The following is an 11,912-nucleotide window of genomic DNA, read 5'->3' as shown; positions in this document are numbered from 1 at the left end:
TGCTAGTGGGGATGCAAAATAATACAAAACACTTTGGGAGACAGTTTGGCAATTTCTTACCAAACTAAATATACCTTTACTACACAATCCAGCAATCACACGTTTTGGTATTTACTGAAATGAGTTGAAAACTTATGTCCACACAAAAACCTGCACACGAATGCTTATAACAGTTTTATTCATAATTGCCAAAATTTGGAAGCAACCAAGATGTCCTTCAGTAGGTGAATGGGTATATTAACTGGTACATCCAGACAATGGAATATTATTCAGTGCTAAAAATATGTGAACTAATCGAGCCATGAAAAGATATGGAAGCTCCTTAAGTGCATATTACTAAGTGAGAGAAGCCAATCTGAGAAGGCTACATACGATATGATTCCAATTATATAACATTCTGGAAAAAGGCTAGACCATGAAAACAGTAAAATGTTCAGAGGTTGCCAGGTGTTGGGGGACAGAGGGAGGAGAACAAATAGCCCAGAGGATTTTTAGGGCAGTGAAACAATTCTGTATGATATTATAATGGTGGATAAATGTCATACATTTTTCAAAACACACAGAATGTACATCACCCAGAGGGGACACTAATGTAAACTATGGGCTTTGGGTGATTATGATGTGTCAGTGTAGGTTCACCGGGTGTAACAAATGTACCTCTCTGGTGTGGGACTCTCACAGTGGCGGAGGCTGTGCCTCTGTCGTGCCAGGGGTACGTGGGAAGTCTCTATGCCTTCTGCTCAATTTTGCTACACATCTAAAACTGCTCCTTAAGATATTCTATTTTTAAGAAAGAATACAGACGGTTATCTTATAAAAGATCCCTCATTTGGGGTTTCTCTGATGTTTCCTAGTGATTAGATTCAGATTAAGCTCTTATGGCTAGAATACGACAGAAGCAATAGTTCATCCCTCTCTGGTGTCACATGGGAGGAACACAATGTCTGCCCCTTATCACTGATGTTAATTTTGATTATTTTGTTGAGGTCTTGCCCATTTTCTCCACTTCCTTTTTTTCTTTCGTAATTAGTAAATGTCTTTGGTGTACAGTAGTACTGTTCTTAATAGCTGAAAGCAGAAATAACTTGTCCATAAACAAGAGTGGATTTTTTTTTAAGTTGACAGTATGTGCACATAGAAGAATATTTTACAGCAAGAGGAAATGAAAGAATTACAGCCATGCATAACACAGTTCGGTCTTTTGAAAAAATGGAGAATGATTCCATTTGCTTAAAGTTTTAAAATGTACTAAAGTACAGAAAATATTATTTAAGAATGCAAATAACATAATCTTACCACATACAAGCACACAGGGTTAAACTGTAATAAAAAAGGAATCATACACAAAAATCAGATGGTGATTGCCTGTAAGGTGGAAGGAAGGGCATGGAATTAGGAGAGGGTCACATAGGGCTAAGAGGATGAGAGTGAGTATGAGGACATTCGCTGCATCATTTCGATGCCATACATATATTTTTAAGATATTATTTTATAGTTACTTTTTATTTTTAAACAATTTTTAGAAAAAAATGGCAGTAGTGATATAAAAAAATAAAACAAGTGAATCAGATGGAGTAGGGGAAGATTGCAGGAAGAGGTGATATTTGAACAGAAACCTGAAGTGGAAAGAGCTGAGTTGGGAGGAGTGTTTACCTGGTTCTCTAGAGTCTCCTACCTAGAGTATCTGTGACCATCTTTCTTGGGGCCTGATATGCTGAATGTGTGGAGAATATGAAAAAGGCCAACATCCCCCAATTCAAAAACACACACACAAAGGGAAAGTGTCCAATAAACAGGAAAAAGTTCAATCCCACTAGCAATAAATACAATTTAGAAGCATCTCACATAATGACTCAATTGTACAAGATGCTACTTCCTCTTGGACTTGCCTTGCCAGCTCCTGCCAAAAGGCCTTTGCACAGGGCTGTTAGTTTAGATTCCACTTCAGATGTCACTTCCTCAGAGACACTTTCCTTTCTTTGCTGTCCTCCCTAACTAGATCAAATCAGAATCTCACAGAATTTGTGGTGATTATTTTGGTAAAATGTATCAAAGTGTATACTGTAAATACGTGAAGTTTATTGTATGTCAATTATACCTCAATAAAACTGTTTTTTTAAAAAGAAACACAGTAGTCTTTAAAAACATACCTCACAGCCCCATGTACCTCTCATATGTAGCATGCATCATAGTTGCAAATATATGTTTATTTTGTGATTATTAGCTTGACGTCTCTTTCCCTGTAAGACTGCTTCACAAAGTAGGGAGGCACCATGTCTGTTTTACCTACCACTGTATTCCTAGCACATCACACAGTGCTTGGCACATAATAGGTGCTCAGTAAATACTTGTAGAATGAATGATACATCTGTCAGACTGTCTCTCTTATCTCCACCAAGCTATTTCTCTCAAATATATCATTCAAAAGCTTATTAAGCAATCCCCTTCTGTGTGCGAGGCATTATTCTTAGTCCAGTGTGGTGACAAGCATGAATGAGTAAGTGAAGGAGCATAAACTTAGAAAGGGAGATAAAACAACTATTAAAATAACTCACAATTTGTTAATCATCTTCTGGAATACCAAGACAAAGTGGAAAGCCGCATGAAGATACAGAGAATTGTTGCCTTTCTACAAAACAACAGCAACAACAACAACAACAAAACAATGCATCTAAGATAGAATGAACTGAAAATGTGGTGGTGATTGATTACAAGAATGCTTCAAATTCCTCCTCATGCATATTCATGCCCCTTTGCAATGTGACTTTGCAATTTCTTCATTGAGAGATGGACTTAGTTTCTTCACCCTTTGGATTTAGGTTTGGCTATGTGATTTGCTTTGGCCAATGACATAGTAGTGAATGTCCCACTCTGCATTGGGCCTTGGTCTCTCTTGTGGCACTTGGAACCCTTTCTTCATGTGACTAAGTCTAGGCTAGCTTGCTGGCGGATGAGAGACTTGTGACCCAGTTATCTCTCCAGCACTCCTGCTACATGCCAAATGTATGAGTGAGGCCATCCTAGACTATCCAGCACCAGGAAATTCACCAAGTATCTGCAGATACATGGGGAGTCCAGTAGAGCCAAAACCAGAAGAACCTGCAGTGTCATGAACTAAATAAATGATTGTTGTTGACCTCTAAGTTTTGGGGTGGTTTGTTACACAACATTAGCTAATAGATACGTTGTCCAAAAGTTCAAGAAGGATACCCTATTTTTTTCTTCTCAACTGGCTCCTTCTCTTATCTTTGAAGTCAGTTTTTATCAACCTAGTGAGGTAAATGGGGAGAGATGGTCATATGTGAACTGTGGCCTCTGTTGAAATGGCATCTGTCCCTGGTTGGTCACCACTGAGGAGTCACACCTCATTACCTTGGCCAAGCCCCTCCAGGCCCATCAACTCTAGGCCACTTCAGGCCACTCTGCTTTGACAGTGAGGTTTGGGAAATCTCTGGGCGCTGCTTGAATCCTAGGCTACCTCCACATACCACAAGTCAATGCACCAGCCCCACAGAAAATGGCTGTAGGGGAGGAGACATGAAAGGTTCAAAGAGACTAGAGAAGGCCACTGTGGTTAGAGGATAAAGAGTCGGGGAGAAGCAAGCGTGGGACCGCAAAGGTTAAGGGTAATTGCCTTAATGAGCAAGGCTGTGGGTGGGCAGGTGGAGATACAGGCAACAGTGGCCTTCCATTATAATTCAACACACTTTGTAAAAAGAAGTGAAGTAAGACAATGTCTAGTATGGCTGACCCCTGCTTATGGGACTGTTCAGCCTCATCAGAGCTGTGTCTGAGTGTGTTCCTCACGAAAGGACCCTGTGTTCTCCAGGTGATTTTAATGACAAATTCTCTTTCATAAAATGAACTTATTCCTTCTTTCAATACACTATTCAGCATCTACCCTATACCACGTCTTACCCTTAGCCCTGGAATGCAAAGATGGATCAGATATACACCCGTGACTGCAAGGAACTTCCCGTTGAGCAGAAGAAATAAATCATCTTTTTTTTTTCATTTGTTACATAAACCTATAGTGAACTATTGTGTGTCAGGCACTGTATTAGAGAAATGGTGTCAACTCTTCCCCAGGGAACTCAGAGTCTGGAGAAGACAGACAAGTAAACCAATTACCCTACCATTAGAGCTGGAATACAGAGGTGAACAGAGCACTGTGTGGGCCCCAAAAAAGGCTGGGTAACTGAGGTCTTAGTCCATTCATGTTGTTATAACCAAAATACCATAGACTATGTGGCTTATAACACAGAAATGTATTTCTCACAGTTCTGGAGCCCATGAAGTCCAAGCTCAAGGTATCGACAGTTTTGGTGTCTGATGCAGGCCAGCTTTTTGCTGTGTCCTCACATGGTGGAAGCTGCAAGGAAGTTCTCTAATCCTATTCATGCCCTGGGGTCCTGCCTTCCTGACCTAATCACCCAAAAGACCCCAAAGACCCACCTCCACATACCATCCCACTAGAGATTAGGCTATAACATATGAATTTGGGAGACACACATTAAGCCTACAGCCATAATCTAGTCTGAGTGTGAGTCTGGGAAGGTTTCTCGCAAGAGGCCATGCTTGAACTTCTTTAAAGGGTCTAAAAAGATGAAATAGAAGTTGGCTGGATGCAAAACAGAAAAGAAAAGATTTCTGGCAAAGGAGGTGACAAGTGCCAAGGCTCAACTGGGGAAGAAGATGACAGGGCTGCTTTTGACAGGCCAAAAAGCAGTGCAGGAGACCCTCCCTCCCCCCAAAGTCATCCTCATAAGAAAGAGGACCTGAGTTAAAGCACAGAACATAAAAAACCATAATACAGAGAAAGATAAATGTCATAAGTTAGATATTTCCTTCAGATATTGCCATCAGTGATTATTTCATTAAGAAAGAGGCATTAAATCTGAGGTTGGAATTGGGGACGAGTTATGGCCTATGATCCTAAAAAGCAAAATCTAAGAGGGCGTTCCCAAAACCCAAGGTGAGAGAAAGCTCAAGAAATGCGTACAGGAGATGGTAGGCTGCAGGGCAATTTCATCATGTTTAATATATAATTGTCTCATTCTGGGCTCCCTAGAAAACAGAGTCTGAGGCAAGAGTTAAATGCTAATACTTTATCTGGGAGGTACAATCCCTGGCAGAGAGAGTAAGAGGAGAGGGAAAATAAGGCAGGGAAGGATGCGAAGAGCACAAATGTGTTACTCTGCTGGCTACTGCTTCATAACAGCCTTCAAGACATAAAGCCAGTTTCTTGGCAGATGTGCCCACTAGACCATGTGGAATGTCTCCAGACAGGCTATGCAGGGAAACCATACTTTGAAATAGCCCATCTAAAGGAGGAAGGGAGAGAACATTTATTTACTGGCTCTTTCCCTCCTCTGGTCTCCCACTACACTACATTTCTCCCCTGGAAGTGAATTTGCCTGCCCTTCTGGTTTGTACCACCTAGCCTCCTCAGCTGCCACTTTAGAAATACGGTGCTTTATTCCAGAGAGCCCAGAAGTGTCTGGAGAAGCCAGAGACTCCAGATGGTTGATTTGGGGTAGCAGATGTGCTGCAGAGCCGCTGAGGTGGAGCAAGCAGCCTATGGTTTGGGAGACAGATGACTAGTGAATTGGAGGTGTCACGGAGGTGTGTCTGATAACAGCAATCATAGAGGCATGATCAAATTAGCACCGAGACTCTCTGACCCAGAAGTTGCAAACTTAAATCTCTCAGGGTACCTGCAAGTCATGTCAAAAAGTGACATGGACCAGATGGAGATTATTGCTGACTAGAGGGACCTGCCCTGCCTAAAAAATAGCTCAACACATTATCTCCAGCCTATTGTTACCCCATGGGACCATAGGCCTGCTGTGGGCAGACCTTTTGATCTTTGAAAAGAAACTGGAAACCCAGATGATGTTAATTCCCCTGATTAAATGTTGACTACTCTAATAATTATATAAAATTTAAGACCCTGATGGCCCAACGTAGTGATTGTCAGAACAAATAGCTCTTATGGCTGTATCTGGTTGAAACCTTCAATTGAGCTAGAAAACTCCTGCAATCTCTGAGAGCCACAACCTACAAATAGGGCTATGAAGGCAGAGACGGTGTGCTGAGCCTATGGGTCCAGGCGAAAAAGAAACATGTCATGCAGGGACTCTAGTCCTGCTCCCCACACTAGAACGCAGGATATGGTGACGCCAAAAAGGAACACCCACGGAGCCATAGATAGGGGAGTCATACCACTATATTTTCACTGGCGGCTGGGTTGGAGACACAGGAAGCAGGAGCCACATGAATCGGCTGCCGTCCGCTTCTCTGCCAACCAACCCCTTGCTAACTGCAATCCGTGCTTGCTAGCTCAGCTTTATATTGGTGGCTAACGGCTAACTGGTAATAGCTGATGGCCACCCAGCCACAGCGGATGGCCATCTGATTACAGCTGATGGCCATCTAATAACCGAGCCAGCACCTTTCCATGTGAGACAAAGAGTCTACAAACTGCTCTCTGGGACTCTGTCCCTGCAAAACAACAGGCCTAGGTCAAACATGGAGGGGGGAAAATAACCCTGCAAAGATGGGGCTGAGAGACCGTGAGGAAGCAGATGCTCTTGACAGATACAGTAAGACGATAGAATGAAGATAGGAGAGAAGAGTGTTTAAAACAAAGTCCTATTTTTTTTTCCTAAAGCAGAGGCATTTTATATTTTAGATATCTCAAAAACATATGCATGTTTTTAGAAACTAAAAGCGAGTTGGAAAATATGGTGACAAGGACATCCTAACACTCATGATTGTCACACGCATGCTGTTCCTGACAGCTGCTAACTTTTATTGGAGCTGTGAGAAACTGTTGGCCCATTATTTCACAATTTTATCTTTTTATTCTTTTACAACAATACCCATCAGGTAGTTGTACAACTTAACCCCAGGTCACAGGTCTCAAGATTTTCTGTGTCAGAAAACTTAAAGACATGCGAGAAAGATAAAGAATTGCTGTGCAGCAGAACTGTCCACATCCGTAAGCTGGAAATTTTAATTTTTAGATTTTTACATAATTTTTTGATATAAGAATTCCTGTATGCCCTTTACCTAATTCATCAATTGGTAACATTTTGCCTTATTTGTTCCAACATTTGCTCTTATTACATACATGTAATATATCCTATATTTTGTGTAACATATAATTGTATATAAACATATACATATTATTGTTACCATTTGACAGTAAGTGGAAGACATTATGTTCCTTTACCCCTCAATATTTCAGAATGTATATCCTAAGAACATAGCTACAGTATCATTATCGAAACTAGGAAATTTAATTTCAATACACTATTATTTTCTAATCCATAGTCTATGGTCAACTTTTGTTAATTGTCTTATAATATCATTTGTAGTTATTATTTTTTTCCTAGTCCAAGATCCAATCAAGCATCACAACGAGTTGTCATGTCTTTTCAGTGGAGGCGTTGCTTTTATTTTGCCTCTAACATATATCATTTAATACTCCTAAAATCTATTCCAAATTACAATTACGCTAATGAAAAATTTCAATATTAGAAAGGTAAAGTTAGCTAAATTTTTACACTGAAATATAGGTCAGAACTGACATTGGAACTTGAAATTTGCTGAACAAGAAAACTTTGTTAGGACCATAAGGGAAAATTAATTGATCAAAGCAGTGGAGATTGATTCTTAACTGGTGTGCAAAGCTCTGTTAAGATAGAAAAACTAAGTTTTCCTCTGTGTTGTTGGCCACACCCCTCTCTCCCCTTCATTGTTCTTGTGCTATTGATGAGGGTTCTATGCTTCTCAAACGACCTTTGGTGAAGGGTCAGTTTTGTTTCTGTGGTTATCAGTGCTCTTTCCCATCTGTCAAGGACTGATCCTGGTGTAAAAATGTGATAAAAATTAAATTGCTAGGAAAAAGAAGTAAAAATGGACATACAAAATTTACATCCATCTTTTCATGATTAGATTCAACAGAAAAACTTTCTCAAATTGCTACAAGTTTCTAAATACCTGCCTCGAGTGGCTGTACTTATCTCATGCCTCTGGTCCCTGGGCCACACTTTTGAGTAGCACTGGTCTATAGTAGAGCATGTGCCATATTTAGTTGTGTATGTGAACATCTGTCTCACTAGAGATGAGTCTCTACAGGGCATGGGGACAGCCTTCTCATGGTTACTTCATATCCTCCACAACCTGGAGCAGGCAGTTTTACATCACAGCACACTATATATCCACACTTGGGCAGGAACTGAAAAACAGAGTATGGGTAGAAAGAAGCCTAGCCTTGTAAAAATAATTCAGGCTCAAAAGTCAGGCAATGTGACTTTAGAGAGTCCATCAGGTCATTTTACTTCACTGAGCCTCAGTTTTCTCATCTGTGAAATGTGAATAATAACAGGCCATTGGAGCCTAAGGCAGGTAGTAAAGCATTATTTTTGCTATTTTACTATTTTACTAAGGCTATTATTATTGCTAGTTCAACTACCATACAAAGTGAAATACATAAAACCTCATGGATGAATCTCAGGAACATAACACTGAATGATAAAAACCAAACAACAGAATACTTAGTATGATTCCATTAAATGAAGTTTCAGAAAGTGGCAAAACTAACTGATTTATTATTTGAGGACACATACCTTTGCGGTAATTACAGAAAGAAAAGTAAGGAAATGACAATGACAAAATACAGCATTGTGATTAGCTTTCAGAAGGGAAGGGAATATAGTCAGGAAAGAATCCACAAGAAGCTGTAGGTCTTGGTGATAATCTGTTTATTATTGGATGTTTGTTTTGTCATTATAATTCTCTATACATACATTGTATATACTCTTGATGCATGATATATTTCATAATAAATTGTTTACAATCCCAAAAAAAAATCTCAGAAACAAACTATAACCTATAGTCTCTGGGCAAGCTTTTACTGTAAAGGGTCAAATAGAAAAAAATTTAGGTTTTGTCTCTGTTTCAACTACTCAGCTCTGCCACTGTAGTGTGAAAGCAACCACATGCAATATGTGGAGAACTGGGAGTGGCTGTGTTCTAATACAGTTTTATTTATGAATACTGACATTTCAATATTGTTTTCAAATGTCACAAAATATTATTCTTTTGCATTTTTCAATTATTTAAAAAGGTAAAAATGATCCTTAACTGGCAAGCCATACAAAAACAGGCAACAGGCCAGATTTGGGTCACTGGCTTTAGTTTATTTAGCACACCTCTGTGCTAAACACTTTCTGCCTCAATTCAGTTAAAAATGCCTGCTGCGTGTTATCACCTTGGGTCATCAGGCTGGGGAAAAAGAAGGAAACGTTGAATCTGCCATTTGCTTTTTTTTTTTTAATTTATCTTTATTTTGCAATAATTCAGACTTAGAAAAAAGTTGATAAAAACAGTACAAAGAATATCTTGACTAATTCCCCAAATGTCAATATTTTCCTACATTTGCTTTACAGTTCTGTGTGAGTGTATGCACATTTTTTTCTGAACAGTTTGAGAGTCAGTTACAAAGATGATGCCTTTCTTTGTCCCTAAAAACAAAGACATTCTCTTATAAAACCACAGTGCAATGATCAAAATTAATAAATTAATACAAAACTATTATTTAATTGTTAGGTCTTGTGCCCTTATCAAAATCAGGAAATTAACCTGTAGGCCTAATTCTGATTTCATCAACTGTCCCACTAACATCTTGTATGTGCCAAATGTCTTATAGTTATCACCTCTGGCAATTCCCCGAACTATCCAATGAGTTTGAGATTATTATCTTGATTTTACCAACAAAAGAATTAAGATTCAGAGAGTTTATGTAACTTGCCCACAGTCACACAGTTATTAAGTGGCAGAGATGGAATTCCAACTCAAGGGTACCTGCCTCCAAAGCCAAGTACTAGATTAGGATTGAAGAGCTGGGAAATGATTTCACAGTACATGGAGAAGGAATCTGTATTCCAGGCAAGCAAAGAACCTGAGAAAGGAAAGCCAGTGACTATTTATCAGACTCTCAAAGAAATGTCCAGTGGGAAAGGAGAACAAAAATGAGCAAACGTAAATTATAGCTATTTTGTTACACAATGTTTGCTATTTTTTTGGGAAACACAGCTAAGATTATTTTTTAACCCTTTAGAAGTTAAAAAAAATAACTTTTTACCTTATTTTAAAAACAGCTACAGAAAATGTTTTTTAACTTTTACTTATGACCACACAGCTGGTCAGGCAGTCTCTAGCTACTTACTCCCTCTGCAATGGTTCACTGCGCTTTTGTTATTCTCTGGATTATCTTGACTTGTGGGTAACTTTTGATTTTTCTGGAGCTCATTGCCTTTTTAATCCTGTTACAGATCCCATATTTAAAATCTTTCCAAATCAATTATATTTTGCAGCTTTTCTTTAATTCCCTAAAAGCCATAGCTTCTACATATTCTTACCAGAAGTTGAACCAATACAGGTAGGGAAAAAAAAAAAAAAAAAAAAAACTCCCTTAACAATGCTTTTAACTAATGGTATTTTTTTAAAAACTTACCAATCAAAGTTTTTTTGAAGGTTATATTTTTCAAAGTCACAAAATGATTCTTCTTGTTGTGTGTCATAGAACAGATAATCATGGAACAAAGAGTGGTCCCTAGCTTCTATTTTTCCAAATAAGTAGAACATGTTCTTGGGATTATACTATTAAAAGTTAATTTTCTTTAAAAAGAATAAGAAAGATTTCTATCTGCCAAAGTTATACGTTAGGACTCAGGTTGCGGTAGAAAACAAAAGTACTAGTTTTAACATTAGGATGACTCAGGTTGTGTTCCTTTAGGTTTGAAGTGGGCTTTCCCACCCTTCTTTGCAGCAGTTTTGAACACAGAGACTTGATTGGTTGGATTGTTTTGTATTGAGATCCTGAAAGAAAAGAAAAAAAGAGTCTTGGCAAGAAGTGTATTTTGTGGTATGTCAACTCATGTGACACAACAAAGCTGGAAAAAATTAAAAGTTATTTCCCTAAAAGCTCTTTCCTCTGAAACTGAATTTCAGTTAAAGCTGAGACTTGCACAGTGACAAAAAAGGAGGAATTTTCAGGTAGAGCTGGAAACCAGCCAGGAAAAGATTTTTTACTTCAGACTCAGAGCCTGTGGTAACCAGTGACCCTAGATAAGCTAAGTCACGTAGGGGAGCCTTTGTTTTCCCAAGTGTAAAAAGAGATAATACTGGGCTGCAACAATGGACTGCATATACAATAGTGGTCTCATGAGATTATGACGGAGCTGACAAATTCCTATTGCCTAGTGACGTCATAGCCATTGTAATGTCGTAGCACAACACATGACTCACATGTTTGTGGTGATGCTGGTGTAAATATATCTACTGTCAGTCATATAGAAATGTAACACACAATTATGTGCAGTACATAATACTTGATACTAACAATAAATGACAGTTTGGTAGTTTGTGTATTTACTATACTATACTTTTTATTGGTATTTTACTTTATTATTTTTTTAAAAAAACTTTTATTTATTTAAGTGTGTTTTTCCAAGACCCATCAGCTCCAAGTCAAGTAGTTGTCCCAAACTAGTTGTGGAGGGCGCAGCCCACAGTGGCCCATGCGGGGATCGAACCAGCAACCATGCAGCCCAGAGCACTGTGCTCTAACCAACTGAGCCAACTGGCCACCCCTTATTGGTATTTTAGTGTGTAGTCTTTCTACTTATTAAAACAAAGTTTGCTGTAAAACGGCATGCCCTGGGACACCAGCAGCCGTCTCTGTTTACTTCATCTCTTGATCACATCATTTTCTCTTGTGCGTGATTTATTCTCATGTTTTGTACAATAACATGCTGTACAGGTTTGCAGCCTAGGACCATCAGGCTGTACCATAACAGCCTAGGTGTGTAGTAAGCTCTACCACCAAGGTGTGTGTAAGA

Source organism: Rhinolophus hipposideros (assembly GCF_964194185.1).
Source record: "Rhinolophus hipposideros genome assembly, chromosome: 14".
Taxonomy (NCBI): domain Eukaryota; kingdom Metazoa; phylum Chordata; class Mammalia; order Chiroptera; family Rhinolophidae; genus Rhinolophus; species Rhinolophus hipposideros.
This window is presented reverse-complemented; position numbering follows the sequence as displayed.